This window comes from Grampus griseus (assembly GCF_964374135.1).
Source record: "Grampus griseus genome assembly, chromosome: 1".
NCBI lineage: Eukaryota > Metazoa > Chordata > Mammalia > Artiodactyla > Delphinidae > Grampus > Grampus griseus.
This window is the reverse complement of record NC_139017.1, coordinates 95958106-95977183: the sequence shown is the minus strand read 5'-3', so window position 1 is coordinate 95977183 and position 19078 is coordinate 95958106.

Below are 19078 nucleotides of genomic sequence, written 5' to 3'. Positions count from 1 at the left end.
GTCTTGGCATTCATCTCTCCTTATGAAGTATGACATTGTGGAGGCTCATGGCAGGGAGCATAGAAGATAAAAGGAAAACAGGCAAACTCAAGTGACAAAGCATTTGTGCCTCACATCTTTTCAACTGCAAGACCATTTCCTGGATGAATGAGTTTATTCAACCTGGCAAAAGCTCACCAGGCAGGTAACACAGGGAGCTCATCAACCCCCTACTTGGAAGCTGTCGTCAAAATCTAAAACACCTGTGGCATCACAACCAAACTGAATTCCAAATCAGTCTTTTGTAAAGGTGGAAGTAGCTGTTTGGGATAAATACCTTTATGTGGATTCACATACTGCAGAAAATGAGATTTTTTTTTGCCAGCTCAAGAAATACTGCCATATCCAGACAGCTGAGGGCCACAATAGGGAAAAATCAAGGCTTTCAAAGCAGCAAATCTCTACATTCACATCGCAGTATCAATGCCATAAAAGATGGTGAATAGGTCTGTACAGTCTATAACGTTTTCACATGCATGTCTCATTTCCCTTCATTTGTTTTTATCTGCATTTGGAGATATTTGGTGATGGTGGTGGTGGTGATAGTGGTCTATGTGGGGATGTGTCTCACTGTTTATTGTAATATGAGAATCAGGTATTTCAGGAAGACTGGGTGGTGTAATGGAAAGAATACAAGTTTGGGGAGTTGGATGAACCTTGACTGAATTCTAGGGTAATTTCTGTAGCTTCCATTTTCTCATCTGTAAACTGAGATTAATTAACCTCTTAGGTTTTAAGATATCTGTATCATTGAAAAAAATAATCTTGTAATTGTGATTCTGAAACTGTCCAGGTTTCAAGCTCCATTCCTATAATCACTAGTTTTTACACTATGATTTTTAATAATGCATGGGAACACAGTGATTGTATTAGAACTGACTTTATTCCTAGACATGAATTTGCTGTGTAAAGACTATGCTCACTTTAATACTTTCAATACATAAAAACGACTGATCTCTACTGCTACTCTGAGAACCCAGAAATACATGTCAGGCAGCTAAAGAGAGTGTAGTGTCTTAAGTCCACAAACAAAATATGGCAGAAAAGATGTATAAAAGTGGGAAACAAGTCACCTTCAATTGTGGAAGCAAAGACAGCAGCTCTCAGAGAAAAGATAAAATTGTAGGAATAAATTGCAATGTTTTTTAAAGTCCAAATCATTGCTAATTTTCCCCTCTAAGACAGTAATTGTCTGATCATTGGCTATGTTTTAGTTTGGTCAAATATTAAATCATCTCAATATGATATTCTAAGAAACCTCATTTTAGTTTCATTATTTTCAGAGAAGTTATATTCAAGAAAATCTGAAATATACCTTAAATGAGAATAATTGTAGCAGTAAAAGTAGAATATAGTAGGTCACTTGTTTTTCACAGAATCAGTAAAATGAACTGCTGGGGGCACAAAGTTTCTAATTTGCATTTGCTTAGCTTACACTTTAGCCAAACTCCGCCTGAGGTGTCAAGTTGAGTATATACCATCCCAAACTGATATTCATTTGCACAATATGTCAGTGATGAGTGCAATAATAGAACATATGGAAATTTCTGTTCCCTCTTTTTATACCTGGGATCAGCTGACATGTTTTTTAAAAATTAAAATAAAATTTCTGTCACTGCTATAGATTTTTATGGTGATGTTGACCTCTTCAGTATTGTTTTGAAAATAAATGAGATAACATGTCTCTCTGGCAAAACTTGAGTCAAGCTCCTCAGAGCCCTCTTCCACTGGATCTGGACTTTGGCCCCTGTCCTTGCCAGGACTGCATAGCCTAGTTGTAGCAAGAATTCTAAGTCAGTTTAGAGAGAATCACCACCCTCAATATCAGACCACCCTCTATATCTGATCAAATTTCTCATCCTTCACCCTCCCTCAGGTGATATCCGACCCCCTGGCCTGTCTTCAGCAAGAATCTATCAGGATTACTAACAGGGATGAACAGACTTAGCAAGAAACGTCCCCTATCCTTGATGTCTCCTGTTAGTAAATCCATCATCCACCAACCCCCTTCCCTGGTTTCTTGGCTATAAATCCCCAACTGTTCTTGTTGAATTCAGATATAAGGCTGATCTCTCTCTCCTACTGTGACAGTCTTGACAACGGTCGCAATAGCTCTAAATAAAGTCTTCCTGACTGTTTTAAATAGGATCAGAACAATTGCTTTCTTCAACACTGTCCCGCTCAACTTAGAGAGTGGCAGAGGAAAAAATATGAGAATATACTCTTTCCGTAGTCAGGCAAAACCCAAAAGGAGAGCCAGGAACAAGCATAATGTGCATGCACATCTTTTTCTTTGATGCACACTGAGGTTTATGAATGTTCTTTCTCCCATCCTACCCTTAATATTCAATTAGGACAAATACTGAATATGCAGCTTCTGTTAGGTGTCTATGTATTCTCATAGGCTTATCAATGTGCCTACCATGGAGAAGAGTGAAAAACCAATGAAAAACATAATCCTTATCACCAAGCAAATCATCAAGCAATCATTTGCCAATAATTAAACAATAATAAGTTAACCTAAAATTAACTTCATGAGCACCTGCTCTGTGCTGAGAACAGCCCTTAAAGACAATTTGGAAGTGTGAGACTTGGTCCCTGGTATCAAAGAGATTAAGCTGTCAAATTTGACCCTCATATGTCTAGAATTCTAGGAGATTCAGTCCTTGGTGATAACACCAAGCATCTGAAAATAAGTAAAGTGAGGCTTCAGGGGACAGATAACCATTCCATAGGTCAAGAAATCAAGTGCCTCCTGGTTATACACACTGCAACTCTGTCTTTAGCTCCAAACTGGCTTCACTAGGTCATGCCCTGAAACCTAAGTTATCAATGACCTCTCCCTCCTCTTTCCCATATCAAATCCAGCAGCAAATCCTGCTTCACATTCCTCCAAAGTCAAATCTGAATCTGCCCACTTTTTGCCCCCTTTACTGCTACCGCTACTGCTATTCCATGGCACCACCGCCCAGACCTCTTAGTCAGCCTACTAACTATTTCAGGGAATTTCTCCCTTACCTGTCCAACCCAAGCAGCCAGATATCTTCTGAAACTGTATGTAAGACCTTCTCACCTTCCTGCTGAAACCTACTTCCAAGTGCACTTGGGAAAAATCTAACTCAATAAAATAGCCAGAGGCATCCCTCCCTGTATCTGGCCCCAGCAACTCCACATTGCCCCCTGATCACTACTGCCTGCTGCAGGCTTCCCTTCTTTTCCTAAATGCTCCAGGCTCTTTTGTCCACTCAGCGCTTTAGCACATGCTGTTCCCTCTGCCTGGATGTTCTTCCTCATTCTTCATCTGGCTAAGACTTATCTATTCTTCAGGTTTCAGCTTGCATGTCACTTCTCTACAGAAGCCTGCCCTGACAACACCTGTTTAAATCAGCTACCTTTGTCTTACTCCCTCATAATATTTGTATTGGTAGAGAGGGCCTAAGGAATGAATTGTATTCAGGTAGAAGAGAAACAGCAAAGATTCAGAGATGGATGGGAATAAGTACATGTGGGAATTATGGGCGTCTGCATTAAATGGAGCAGAGATAGCAATAAGGTTGACTAGACAGGTTTGGACCAGAATATTTGTGAGTATGGGGGTGGGAGGAGCCTGGTGCTCCAAGAATCAGGTTTATGCATTTCACTGTAATAAGAAACCCAGTAACTTCAAATGAAACTGGAACTATTTCTCACTTCCTGAATTACCCACCCCTCCCAATATGACACAGTTTTGGGCAAGACGTCTTTCCTGATACAAAAAGCTTAATCCCACAATAGGTGCAAACTGGACTATTATGGTTTTGTGGATGTTTTTTCCTCCAACTAATACCAAACTCTTCGGTAAGTATATATAGGCAATAAGATTGTATGCAGCCACTACAGAAATCACCCGGTTTCTAAATTCTCCTGTTGATTCAGATATTTAAAAGGCTAGCACCTTCCCCAGACTCAAATGCAAACTCAGCATCGCCAGACTGCTGGTCAGAACAACATCAGTGGGCGAGAACCTGCCCATTACAACAAAGGTCTTTAAGTGGGGTTTAGCCCAGTTCTTTGGTCCTATGGGTGTGAGAAACATAAATAAACAAAATTCCTTTTCAGACAAAATAGATTATTCTACTTTAAAAAAAATTGTCCAATACAATTAATTAAATAATCATTTAGTGGTAATATGGAGCAAGAAAATGTTTATACAAATGAACAGTATCATCAGTGGCTTCAGTATAAGTTTATTTATGACATTCACAAAACATAAAACTGTAAAATGAGAACTAACTTAATGTTAGGGTGAATGTTCAGTAAGGTATTAAACTGAAACAATGGGTTAAAAATGAAATTTAATGGGGATAAATGTTAAGGATGAAATATACAGAGTGAGGATATAGTCAATAATAATGTAATATCTTTGTATGGTGATAGATGGTAACTAGACTTCTTCATGGTGATTACTTTGTAAAACTTAGAAATATCAAATCACTATGCTGTACACCAGGAACCAACATAGTGTTATAGGTCAAAAAACAAACAAACTCTTAGAAAAAAAGATTATATTTGTGGTTACCTGAGGCAAGGCATTGGGGTGGGGCTTTGGATGTAGGTGATCAAAATGTGGAAACTTTATTTTAATAAGAAAAAAGAATTATCAATGGATGCTAAAACTACAGGATAAAAGTTAAGGGGGTTAACAGGTTATTTACATAATATCAAAGCACACATACACATTAATTCAAAAGGTAAAATAGTAATTTTAAAAAGAAAAAACCTGGCAGACATCACCTTAACAAAATGATCAGTTAATATCTCCAATAATGAGGCTAACTGATGGCATGTGCCTCCTGATATAAGGCACTGAGAAGACCTCATGATCAGATCTATGGTCTTCCCACCAAAAATGCATAAGCTGAATCTAATCCTGAGGTAACACAAACCCAAACTGTGAAACATTCTACTGGATAACTGATCTTATTCTTCAAAACAATCAATTTCATGAGATACAAAGACTCAGGAAGTTGCAAATTAAAGGTTTTAGATATGTGATCACCAAATGCAACACATGGCTTTGGTTTTCTGTTTTGTCTTGTTTTGTTTTTTGTCCAAATACGACATTACTTGTATAAAGTCTGAGTAAAGACGAATGAGTAAATTGTACAGTTTTTATAAAATATAATATAATAGATAATAATAGATAATACAATATAACATAATCATATTGTATTCATATTAATTTCTTGATTTTGATAATTGTACTGTGTAAGAGAAATACACACTAAAATATTTAGAAATAAAGGGGAACTTTCTCTGCAACTTATATGGTTCAGGAAAAAATAATATAGCAGTAGTGATACCGTGTTTGATCATTGAAAGGACTCATGCTCCACAGAGTGTAATCACAGAAGACTTAAAAGGGTACAGGAGAGCTTCCCTGGTGGCGCAGTGATTGAGAGTCCGCCTGCAGATGCAGGGGACACGGGTTCATGCCGTGGAGCGGCTAGGCCCGTGAGCCATGGCCGCTGAGCCTGCACGTCTGGGGCCTGTGCTCCGCAACGGGAGAGGCCACAACAGTGAGAGGCCCGCGTATCGCAAAAAAAAAAAAAAAAAAAAAAGGGTACAGGATGTGGTGCAGCTGGAGAAAGAAAGCACAGGTCAACATCAGAGAGAACTGAGACCTCCAGTTCTCGCTTCCAGGGTTCCTTCTCAATCTCTAGAACATACTTCATCTTAGATTATGAATCACCAAGATTACATGAGACATCTTGGTCTCAGTGGAGCCACAGTCTCCTTTGAAGAAGAGTTTTTAATATTCCTCTGATCAAAACAATGGGCAAAGCAGGTTGCATGACCAGTCTCTACAGCAGAAACGAAAGCACATAACTGAAACCAGGTGTAAACCATCAATCTGTACATTTTCTAAAACCAGTGTGGATCAAGTGCTAAGGTTACTCCCTGGCATTTTGCAGACCCTAGCACAGATCTATATCAATCACTAGTTAGCACATTTTATTCAGGTTTGGCCAAGAGTCAGCATGCCCCTGCTGTCACAAAGGAAAGCGCAGCATTGAAACAAAGCGACGGAGATTAGACATACTTACACAGCACAAAACCGTACCCTTTTTTTTTTTAAACATCTTTATTGGAGTATAATTGCTTTACAATGGTGTGTTAGTTTCTGCTTCATAACAAAGTGAATCAGCTCTACATATACATATATCCCCATATCTCTTCCCTCTTGCATCTCCCTCTCACCCTCCCTACCCCACCCCTCTAGGTGGTCACAAAGCAGATCTTTGTGTACTCTGTACTTTCTGTACATAGTACAGATCTCCCTGTGCTATGCGGCTGCTTCGCATTAGCTATCTATTTTACATTTGGTAGTGTATATATGTCCATGCCACTCTCTCACTTCGTCCCAGCTTACCCTTCCCCCTCCCCATGTCCTCAAGTCCATTCTCTACATCTGCGTCTTTATTCCTGTCCTGCCCCTAGATTCTTCAGAACCATTGTTTTTTGTTGTTTTTTTTTTAGATTCCATATATATGTGTTAGCATACGGTATTTGTTTTTCTCTTTCTGACTTACTTCACTCTGTATGACAGACTCTAGGCCCTGTTAAGCATTCTGAATTACAAACTACTCATCATGGTTCTTTCTGCATCATTCAACATTTATATAACAAAAGAGGTAGAAAGATACAGACCAAAATACAAAGTCATTTGTATTTTCCAATGAGGGGTAGTTATTGATTTAAATAAACATTTCAGATTACCAAATATTCCAACACAGACTTATTCATAACCACCTACAAACTTGACAGCTCTTTTACCTCCTTCCACCAATAAATGTGAATTTATGAAAAATGTCAATAGACTGATTTAATGTAACAGTTAAGTGACTTATTAACAAAATCTGTTCCTCTCTGGCCAATGAGCTTTCATTAGAAGAACAGCTTGTGGTGGTTTTAATTCATTCTCCCAATAAGTTTGATCGCTAATATCAGTATAATGGTAAAATAAAATTAACCTTACCACTTACACCAGTATTTTACCAAAATGAAGTTACACTGTGGGTGAGTCTAAGATCTTTACAAAATTAATCTGTTAGAATTACAGTAGTATTTTCTCAACCTCCTCAACAAAATCAGTCCTTGCATATTTGTTATGATGGATTGGAGTATAAATTATGAGTCTAGTCCCAGTTAATTCTGGATTCTACATCTCTTGTGAGCAGAATTATGTGCCCTGTTTCATATTAATGTACTCGCATGGATTCCCAATGAGGTTTATCCGTACACAGTATCTATCTTTCCCCACTGGCAAAATCCTAGTCATGTTTAATAGGTTTCCAATCCCAACAAATTGCACTTTTAGGTGGGTCTGATATGATGATTAATTTTATGTGTCAATTCAAATGTACCAGACATTTGTTAAAACATTATTCTAGGTGCATCTGTGAGGGGGCTCTGGATGAGATTAGTATTTGAATCAGTAGACTGAATAAAGCAGATTGCCCTCTCTCCTGAGTCTCCAATTTACCATATGTAGACCATGGGATTTGTCAGCCTCTATAATCATGTGAGCCAAATCCTTATGTTATAAATCTATATCATCGCATTGGTCCTGTTTCTTTGGAGAACGCTGAATAAGACATCTGGGTTTTGTTTATGCATGGGGCTTTGGCAGTTAGAGAGACCATTAATATATCCCAAGTTTATTCCTTGGTTTTTGCTGACAAGATCCTGGGACATTTCCCTTGAGCTACCTCTGTTTCCACCTGCAGAAACATACTGAATAGCCCCTCTTAAGTAAGCATGCATACTCGTTCCCATCTATGTCCCTTAGCAAGTTGTCTAGCTACTGAGTTCGTTTTATCCATTTTTTTCTAAAGCTGCATTATCTTTACAGGCCAGATGCCATCCTTATACTTCCTTCTGAAATAGCATCACTTCAAAGCACTCAATGTGGCAAATAAAAATTTTCCTCAGTATGTCTCTCTTCATTAAAGGTAAATGTGACTTGTCCTAGGACATGGACATGTACCAATTTCTCTTAATTTCTTTTGGAATGTTTTGGCCAGTGTTGGTTTTCCCACTAAATATTTTGTTGTCATTGAGGACTTAGAGTACAATTTCAGTATATATGTGACTCTAAAATGTTGAATTACTCAGGATAGTGTCACATGGTTGGTTGGAGTAGACCATGAAGATTCCCACAGGTGTTTTTGGTGGAAATCAGGGCTCTCAGTAGTACGCATGTAGACCCACCAAGGCACCATTACACTAACATTGATTTCAGTTTGTTAAGTTTTCTTTACCTTGATCACTGGTCTCCATTTGCAAATACATGTCTACAGGCATGAAGGAACCTGATAAAACATGATGTTTTATGTCCACTGATTCCAGGCACCTTTTTCAACAGATTATTACTTAGGTTAACAGCTACATGTGGCCCATGGCTTTGTTACTCAGCGAAGCTTTTTGCATGCATTCGGGAGGCAACGATTCACACATTACATTCTGAAGAGAGTCCTCTGTAAAATGTTTATATATAACTCATGAAATGGAAAACAAAAGACAAAGCAACGTAAGAGTTATTCCAAGTGCTCACCCAGGAGGCCTTAACAAATGTCATTGAGATGCATCACATAATGGACTTCACATAAATGCTTTTTAAATCTACTAGGACCCATCCTGGACCTTCAGCTTCAGCTAAAGCAGTGTGTTTTGGCGGGCAAATAGCTTCACTCTTACAGGATTCAGAACCAGCTTCCTGAGCTTGAAAACTATGTAGTCACTCAGGGCCCTGGGCTTGGAAGAGACTCACATTTGGTTTAGTGCCGGGCTGACTGGAAATTCTTAATTATTTTTTAACAAGGAGCTCTGCGCTTTAATTTGCACTGTGTTCTGCAAATTACGTAATCTGCCTTGTACATGGGTAAATACAGCTAAGAGATGATTTCATTGTCTTGCTCTCAGCCTCTCACAAGATAGCAAGGTAATGTTAGCTTTTCATTGTAGTTTATCCATTTGTGACTCTCTTTCCATCAACAATTATTTCCCCTTCTTTCCATTTGTCGTTAATTCTAACCCAGACACTCTGCCATGGGGTAGGACAAGCAGGTTCAACAAGAGGAATGACCCATGACACTGGTAGCAATCTAAATCTAGTCAATGCTTCTTCCTTCATCCAGTTCCACTCATAAGGCTGGAAAAGTAATGCTTATAGGACTGTTTCATCCAGTAGGTAGGAAAGAGGGAAACACCATTAATTCCAGCTTAGACAGGTGAGAAGGAAACACTCATGCCACCATCCCTCTACAGATTTGAATAGTTGTATTTAGAAATGGTATCAGAGTGTCATGTTTGGCAATTGATCCTTCCTCTGGAACTTGTAAATGCAATACAGTTCTCAGCACTATATGATCAGCCAGAAAGAAAGAAAAATACTTAAAGTAAAAAGGTTTATGTAAGCTCTTGTATCACACCCCCAACCCCTCTTCCTTATCTTCTCCAAAATGTCTCAACAATCTATCCAATGGCAATCCCTCTTTACTTTCTTTTTGTTGTTGTTGTTGTTGTTTTTAAATTTTTATTGGAGTATAGTTGATTTACAATGTTGTGTTAGTTTCAGGTGTACATCAAAGTGAATCTGTTATACATATATCCACTCTTTTTTAGATTCTTTTCCCATATAGGTCGTTACAGAGTATTGAGTAGAGTTCCCTGTGCTATACAGTAGGCCCTTATTAGTTATCTATTTTATATATAGTAGTGTGTATGTGTCAATCCCAATCTGTCAAGTTATCTCTCCCCTGCCTTACCCCCTGGTAACCATAAATTTATTTTCTACATCTGTAACTCTATTTCTGTTTTGTAGATAAGTTCATTTATTAAAAAGCTCTTAGAGGAAAACATAGGCAGAACACTCTCTGACATAAATCGCAGCAAGGTCTTTTTTAATCCACCTCCTAGAGTAATGAAAATAAAAGCAAAAATAAACAAATGAGACCTAATTAAACTTAAAAGCTTTTGCACAGCAATGGAAACTATAATCAAAACGAAAAGACAACACTCAGAATGGGAGAAAATATTTGCAAGTGAAGCAACCGACAAGGGATTAATCTCCAAAATATACAAACAGCTCATGTAGCTTAATATCAAAAAAACAAAAAACCCAATCAAAAAATGGGAGGAAGATCTAAACAGACATTTCTCCAAAGAAGACATACAGATGGTTAAAAAGCACATGAAAAGATGCTTAGCATCACTAATTATTACAGAAATGCAAATCAAAACTACTGTGAGGTATCACCTCACACTGGTCAGAATGGCCATCATCAAAAAATCTACAAAGAATAAATCCACTGTACTTTCACCTATATTGAGCTTTAACACACATTTGTTTAATCTTGCAAGCCAGCCATTCATTCTCTTATCATGTCCCAATTTAGTAAGCACATGTTTTCATTGCCCATTTCTATGTTTATTTAGTCCACTACTTTGTGGATGGTAAGACATATAATAACTCTGTTGTATATATATGATACTTTTTAGCCCATGGTTCTATTACACCTGCAGTAACATGGCTGCTCTGACTATAAAAACAAGATCTCAATAAAACACAGGGAACCTTATGAATACCTGCCAAGCTCAACATTTTGATATAAACTACAAGATAAACAGGTTACAAAATTACAGACCCAAGTACCTGAACATTCTGGAATAAAGTTGTTACATATAAACCAGTTAAACTTTATAAACATGATAGCTTTTCTTTAGAATAATCAATCTACCTCCTTTGTCAAAAAATGTTACTGGCCTTCAGAAACCTTGGTAACCAAAATAAGTCAAAGTTAGGGGCCCATTGATAACATATACATCTGGCTATTTCAAATTTAAGCAATTAATAAATAATTATATACACTAAATAATTATATATACTATATTGGTGATAAGCTAAATATTATTTATCACAATATACTGTATAATTTCAACATATCAGTATTTTAATGTAATGAATTACAAGCTAATAACCTTGCTTTTAACTACCTTTTTTCCCTCTGTCTCAATACATTATTAATTGATTGAATATCACTTTCTAAAAAGAACACCAAAAAAATCACAAATTCTAAAATGTTAAAATTACTACAGATTCTAAATAACACTTTTATTTAAAGGTAGTTTAAAAGATCAAATAAAGTGAACATCACTTTACTACCAAAGAAAATTCTTAACTTTCATTTATGCAACATATTTTTTTGTGATCAAATTCTGGGCTGGGTATTGAGACACCAGAATTAATACATCCAAGTCCCTGATACCTAAGAGATTACACATTTCTGGGTAAATCAAACGTGTAAAATAAACAAGCAGTTACAATGCCAAGGTCTTCTCTTCACCTCAAAAACAAAATAAGAATAAGAAAATTGATTGATATTTGCCCTCAGAAATCAACACAATCTATCAAAGCAGAGATTTGCAAATTGCATCTTAAGAAATAGACTGGTCTCCAGGCCAGTACAATTTAGACTACGATCTTATTTAAGTATAATAAAATCAAAAAGAATGTGCCAATTAGACACAGGGTAGATCAGCCACTTAAATATGTAGAGAAAAAGAGAGTCATATATAGAGAAAAAAGAGGCAGGCAAAGGTTGGTAATTCTTGTGCAAATAGTATCCAGGATGAGTTTTATCAGGCTTACAGGTTTATCTGCTCTGCTTGAAGGTACATCCCTGTTGCTGAGATTGTTATGTCCAGTTAAGGGAGCCTAATGCCATAAAATATTGAAATCATACAATGTATATAAATTCCCTTGTTCTGATTCCATGCTTATCAAGCATCTCTCTGATAAGTTGGCTTTCAGCATAGTTTCTCTCCAGGGAGCAAATGTAGTTATTAGACAAATGTGAATGTCATGTCAGTCTCACAGATTTTTCTCATTTTAAATTGACAAAATGGCCTCTGTGAGGTCTCTTAGTGTGAGTTAGCATCTTTATGTCCAATCATTCTTATTGAACTGAGACATAGCTGAGGCTAGTTTCTGAGCACATAAGGCTAAGAGTCTGATCCCGAACTGTGGTGAGGTCACCAGGCAAATAAACAAATACTACCTGGTTTCATGTGGACCTTTCATCATGTACCTTTTCCCTTTGCTGATTTTGCATTGTAATAAATCTTAGCTGTGAGTACCATTATATCCCGAGTCCTGCAAGCCCTCCTAGTAAATCATCGAAGCTGGATGTGGTTTGGGGATCTCTAACACAGATAGGAGGAGAGAAAGACTGGACATGGGTGGAAATAGAGGGAGCAGTTGATTAGAATGAAATTCAAAAGTAATATTCAGAAATTTTTAATGGGATGGATGAATAGTATTATTATTAAACAATACCCTAGAGGTCCTGTGTGTGACACATGTCGATGGACTAGACATCCCAGTAGAGTGTGTGCTTCCAAGTATAGTAGGAATGAAGACATGTAGATGTGAGCCCTGTCCTATTAGTCAGCCCATTCTAAGCTCATGCATGAGCAAGTCTTTTATCAATAAATACATTTATTTTCTCATTAGCTTTCACCCTCCCCAAATTCTCTGGTCTAAAAATTCCCATTGTGCCCATCCACATCAGGTCCTCAATAGCTTCCTTGTCAATATATAAGCAAAACATAAACATAAGCCTTCAACAAGTACAGTCAGAAATTCCCACAAAAATTCTCTGATGAATCTTTCTCTTCATTTCAGTTCTCTTAACTGATTTTTCACCCTAAGATTTTTAGGTGTTGAGCTTTATAATCTAAAAACTATTTTCTCATTTGTATTTTAGGAAATATAGTGGTTTTAGATATAGTTTCTGAAAGCTTAATGGGGTTAATTTCACTAACCTGATTAATCTATGATTCAGATACATTAATCTGAATAATAAATCCATAAGTACCATGACCACATACATGAGATTTTCCAGAACATAATATATACTTGACATCTCTTTATCCTCTTCCCCAAAATTAAAGTTAAATAAATGTATAATTAAATGTGATTTTATTATTTCTCCTTTATCAGACTATTCACATAAATAAATGCATAAATTAAAATGTAAAATGCCAGACACTGGGCAGAAAATGAATCTACATTATCTATGAAATACTGATCGTTCTTATTTCTGTCAGAATGGGAAATGTGGAGACAGTAGAGGCCAAGAGATCAAATTCAAATTAAAATGGCCTCAAGCTAAATAACAAAAAAGATTTAAAGAACAAAAAACCTACCCAGCTGCCAATGTTGGCATGAGCTCTTAGAGAAAGTACCACAGGCCCACGGCAAACTGTTAGCCATTTACAGGGAAGAAAAATAACATATTAGTCATCTTCTCAGTATCATATGATATAATTTTGGCTATGATGATAGCAAATTAATAATAATAGCTAAAATTCATAATTCATTGTATACCAGGCACAATACTAACCTCGTTACTGAGCTTCTCATGTATGATTCCTAAATCAAGCTTAAGTAGGGATACAATCCATATCCCAGTTTTACAGATGAGGTAACTGAGGCTTGGAAATGTCGAGTAGCTGATCCAAGATCCCACAATTAGTAAGCAAAAACATCAGGATCTGAGCCCCCAGGTCTAACGCATTATCGCTGTGCCAGACCTCAGGACTGCAGGGTGGGAAGGGTTGAGGTTTGCCCTGGCCTGGCAGCAATGGGTGGTATTTATAAGAACCTGGCATGAAAGTAAAATTACCGACTTTCCTCAACTTACAGTGGGGTTATGTCCCAATAAACCCACCTTTCAACCTAAGCTGAAAATATGGTAAGTTGAAAATGAATTTAATTACAACTAACCTACCAAACATCATAGCTGCCCCTAGCCTACCTTAAGAGTGCTCAGAATATTTTTATTAGCCTGCAGTTGGACAAAGTTACCTAACACAAAGCCTATTTTATAATAACGTGTTGAATATCTGATCTAATTTATTGACTACTGTATTGAAAATGAGAAACAGAATGGCCGTATGGGTATAGAATGGTGGCAAGTATATCTATAAGTTGTTTCCCCTCGTGACCACGTGCCTGACTGGGAGCTGAGGCTCACTCGCTGCTGCTGCCCAGCACAGAGAAAGAGTACCTGGGCGTATTTCCAGACCAGGAAAAGATCAAAATTCACAATCTGAAGTACCTCCTCTACTGAATGCATATTGCTTTTAAGCCTTCATGAAGTTGAAAAATTGTAAGTCAAACCATCCTAAGTCGGGGACCTCAGGATTTCCCTTCTATGAGGCATACCTGTAGAAAGACGTGGTGAGTTCTTGTTCCGTGATGAGATTTTATAATTACATGTTTACAGTGCTTTATAGTGTACAAAACACTCCTATATATCATCCCATTGTCAAACCTCCCAACAATCCTATAAGGTAGAGCAGGCCTTGTTAACCCCATTCCACGGATGAGGAACAGACTTCTGGGACTTGGTCTATTTGTTTGAAGTCATGTTAATAAGAACTGGTAGGATTCAGAGTCTTGTGTCTCCAACACTATGCCGTTTCCACTACAACACACTACTTAAGTAGACATCTATGGATAATCACAGTGTACATATGCATTCAGCTCTGAAAGAAAACTTGCTGATTAGCCCAAAAGGAAATGTGAAGGTTCAAGGGCAGTTTTTCAGCTGACCTGGAGAAACGCAGTATGCACTGATTCTCTGCCCGTAACTATTTCAGTTTTTCCTGCAACTCCTTGGAAGGAATCCTAAGCTTGCCACTCTAGGGAAGTGCTGACTTCAGCCCTGCAATTGATAAGAAATGCCTAAAGGATGCTGTACTAGTAAAGAAGATAAAGGAGGAAAGGCTGGCTGGCACACTGAGGCACAGGAGCTGGAAGAAGTTCGGGAAATGATGATGCCTCAGGATTTCTGACAAATCCTTTCCAGGAGTGATGGATAATTAAGAATGGCACTGGGCTTCCCGGGTGGCACAGTGGTTGAGAGTCCGCCTGCCGATGCAGGGGACACGGGTTCGTGCCCCAGTCTGGGAAGATCCCACATGCCGCAGAGCGGCTGGGCCCGTGAGCCATGGCCGCTAAGCCTGCCCGTCCGGAGCCTGTGCTCCGCAACAGGAGAGGCCACAACAGTGAGAGGCCCGCGTACCGCAAAAAAAAAAAAGAATGGCACCTGTAGACAACAAGCCAATCTAAATGAAGTGGTATATTCCCAGTCTATGATGCTCTAGTGGAGTCCAAATTTAAAATATGGCTGTGCAATTGATATCTGGCTTTTCCCCCCAGCATTTGATTTCCAACCAAATGTATGTAAAAATAAATTTTTGCCCATGTGTACTTCTCAAGTTACATTTTAGAAATGAAAGAAAGAGAAAAGCGTGGGGAGAGGAAACCTTTGAAGAAAATCAACCAAAAGAATTTTTTCATGTAGCTAGACATAAAATATCCATTTTTTAAAACAGCTAAAATAAAGGTATGGATAAAAAATATCATCTAGATTGTTTCTCTTTTAACTACTGGAAGATGAAAATTGTTTTACTTATTTATGCAAAAAACCAACTGATTTTTCTGGTTTGATAACCAAGACGTCTTGAAACTGGGAAATACACAGGTGTGAGGAAGCCACAATGCTAATTTAAATGACACACAGATGCCACTAAAGAGTGGCAGAAAGCTGTTTCTGGTGTGAATGACATTGGCAGCCTCAGCTATGTGTGTTCCTGGAGCACCCACTGAGTATCCATCACTATGCTGGGCATCCCTTAGGAGGAAAGGCTTTTCCACCCCTCATGAGAAGAGGTTTGGTCACCCCTCATATTAGGCTTACACCTAGGGTTCAAGTTAATGTCAAATTAATGACATGGGGTCCATGTCATTGTCGGAGGAAAAGGTCTATAAGGGATGACAAGACTGAATTTGAGGGTAGAAACAGAGCCACAGGTTTTATTTTGTCAGAAAAGCAGGGTTTGTAATGTGGGCAAGTGCCCACATACCTAAGAATACCAAAGTCACCACCATGATGATCCATCAAGCTTTCTAGTAGGTAGTGGCATCCAGAAACCTTATATTGGTTATAAGACGCATTCAGGTATGAATAATTGAAACTACCCCTTACTTCCCCCCAAATGTAACATTGACTTAAACAAGTTTAGGTATGTTTTGCATATATAACAAGAGGATCTGAGTAGGAAATCTAGGGCAGATTTGACAACTCAACAATGCCACTGGGGAACCAAGGTCACTCTATATATTTATATTTACCAATATAAGAAATTTATGTCTAACATTTATTTAGTAGTTACTGTGCCTCAGGCACCATATATATTATCTTACACAATCCTTAAACATTCCAATTAATAAATACTATTTCATTTTTGTCTTTTTTGTTGACTCTTGTATCCCAAAGCACCTAGAAATATCTCAATAAATGCTTGTGAAATGAATAAATCCCCATTTTTCAAACAGAAATTCGAAGCATAAATAAACATAAACTGTGTGACGTCTAAATTTAGTAAATGGCAGAGCTAGAATATAAATCCTCGCAGTCTGACTCCAGAATCTACGTCCTTATCACTATGACAACTGACCTTAAGTAGGAATAAACAGTTTTGTGGTGGAAGGGACCCTGGTTTACTTGTCAATGAGTACCCTCAGCTTCTAACACAGTGCCTGAAATATCTTAGGTGCCAATAAAGACTTAATGAATTAATGATAGACAGAGGAACAGTGCATGACCAGTAGATCACTTAATTCAGCTCCGGGACAATGGTATGGGCCTGAAAAAGCCAGACAAATCCTTTCAATACTTAAGCACCCTAACCTTAGAAATCTCCAGGGAGAACATTCTTCAGTCTTTTTATACAAAACTTTCCCTTGCTACATTTTGAATTTCACTTAAAAAAAAATAAGTAAATAACATAAAAAATAAAAAAACTCTAATTAAAGATTTAAAAAACAATAAAGGAGTAGGAAATACTACTTGAGCTAGAAGTTTTAAAACAAAGTTGTGACTATTTCAGGCCTTGACATTTGCTGTTTCTTCTGCCTACATCTTTCTTCCACCAGAAAATATGTATAACTTGTTCTCTTAGTTCAGTTAGATCTCTATTCAAATCACATATTCTCAGAGAGACTAGCCCCGACCCTTCTATTAAAATAGTCCCCCTTCACTCTCCACTTATCTTGAGTTATTTTCCTTCAGAACATATAGACAGTGTATTTTACATTCATTTTTGTTTTGTCCTCTTCCCACTAGATAGTAAGATTCAGGAGCAGGGTCTTTGTTTCATTTATTTGCCACTATAAGCCTGGAATTCAGAGTAGAACCTAACAAATTATAGGATCTCACTAGTTAATTCAGAGAATAAGTGAATCAATGAAATTAACCCAAGAATGTTATAAAACTGGCATCGATCAGTACAATGTCCTCTTAAGAAAGTGACTAAAGCCATTATACAAAGATGACTATACTATATCTATACAGGTATATGTACATATAGTATATACATATATATGTATATAGATATAGTATAGAGATAGTATATATAATATAATACATAGGATATATATCTATACATACTGATATTTTGTGCATATATGTGTGTGTATATGTGTGTGTGTGTATATATATATATATATATATATACACACACACACTATAGATCAGCTTCTATACAAATGTAAAGATCAATTACTTCAACTAAAATTAACATACTTTTGGTTCTTATCCTAAAGAAAATTTTTTTGTATGTGCATTTTCCTCCTGTGGAAGAAGAGGTTTATGTAGTTCTGAATTGTATTCTGTGGGTACCATGGAAACAGCATGCTTTATATAATCAGTTATTTAATTTAAGAAAATTTCAAATGGTGCCTAGAAGAAAGAACTGCTAGAGACTCTAACTGGTATTACCAGTGGTTTTAGATAAAGTGCTGGCAATCATAAACATCAATAAACCCAATGAGGAGAGGAAGCAATGATATGACCATTCTTCCTTCAAGAAATGAAATTTTGATAACACACTAATCATTCATTTCCTAACTGTACAGAGGTGAGTACAAGTGTTGAATTGAATTAAAAGAGTTAATTTTAACAAACTGAAACTTTATAAGTATACGTAAGCAAGAACCTACTGACTCTAACAGAAATGAATTATGACCACAATGGTTGTCGAATCATCAATTCCAGTAATATTTTAAATAGGCTTTTTGATCCCCTTTGTTAGGAAAATCTAGATGTAGACACATCTTACTTAGGGGTTGAACTGTATGACCTCTTGAGACACTTTTATAGACTAAACTGTGTTCCTCCAAAACTCATATGTTGAAGCCCTAACCTTCAATGTGATCCAGGTTTATTCACATGTCAGTGGTGTGGTGGTATGGTTTCAAGAGCAAAAACATAAGCACGCATGACCCCTGAGGTCTAAGCTCAGAAGTTGTACAGTGCCACTTCTGCCACATTCTATTGGCCAAAGCAAGTCACAAGGCCAGCCCAGACTCATGGAGTAAAGAAATGGACTTACCTCTTGATGGAAGAATCTGCAAAGTTACATTGCAAAGACCAAGGATACAGAGAGGCCAATTGTGGCCTTCAATGCAACTGATTCACATTAGAGTACCTGAGAAAGCAATTTACAAACTGAATGTGTGAGTGGAAATGGAAGTGGGAGAGGGGCACCATATGGGGATAAATCAGGGCTGACATTTCTTAAGCACAATTATCATAATTTGTTATAGTTATAGAGGAGTGAGAGGCTATTCTAATTTTCTTAATGAAAGAAAATTCACTTCTTTAAAGTGTAAAGGAATTTAAATGAGAAGACTCTTCATTACATAACATGGAGATTTTCACTGTCTGAAGTAAATCAATTCATGTTGTGCTGAAATCTGTGAGTTTCATTTTTCCCTTCCTGTTGAATGAATATTTCCTTGTAATAATTCTCTTTGCAGAGCACAATAACTACCCAGCCAGCCTGCCGGTTCTGAGTGGGAGCCTGTCCAGTGGTACATGAGAGTCAAGCAAAAATACAGCTATCTTTCTGTAGTGTGACATTA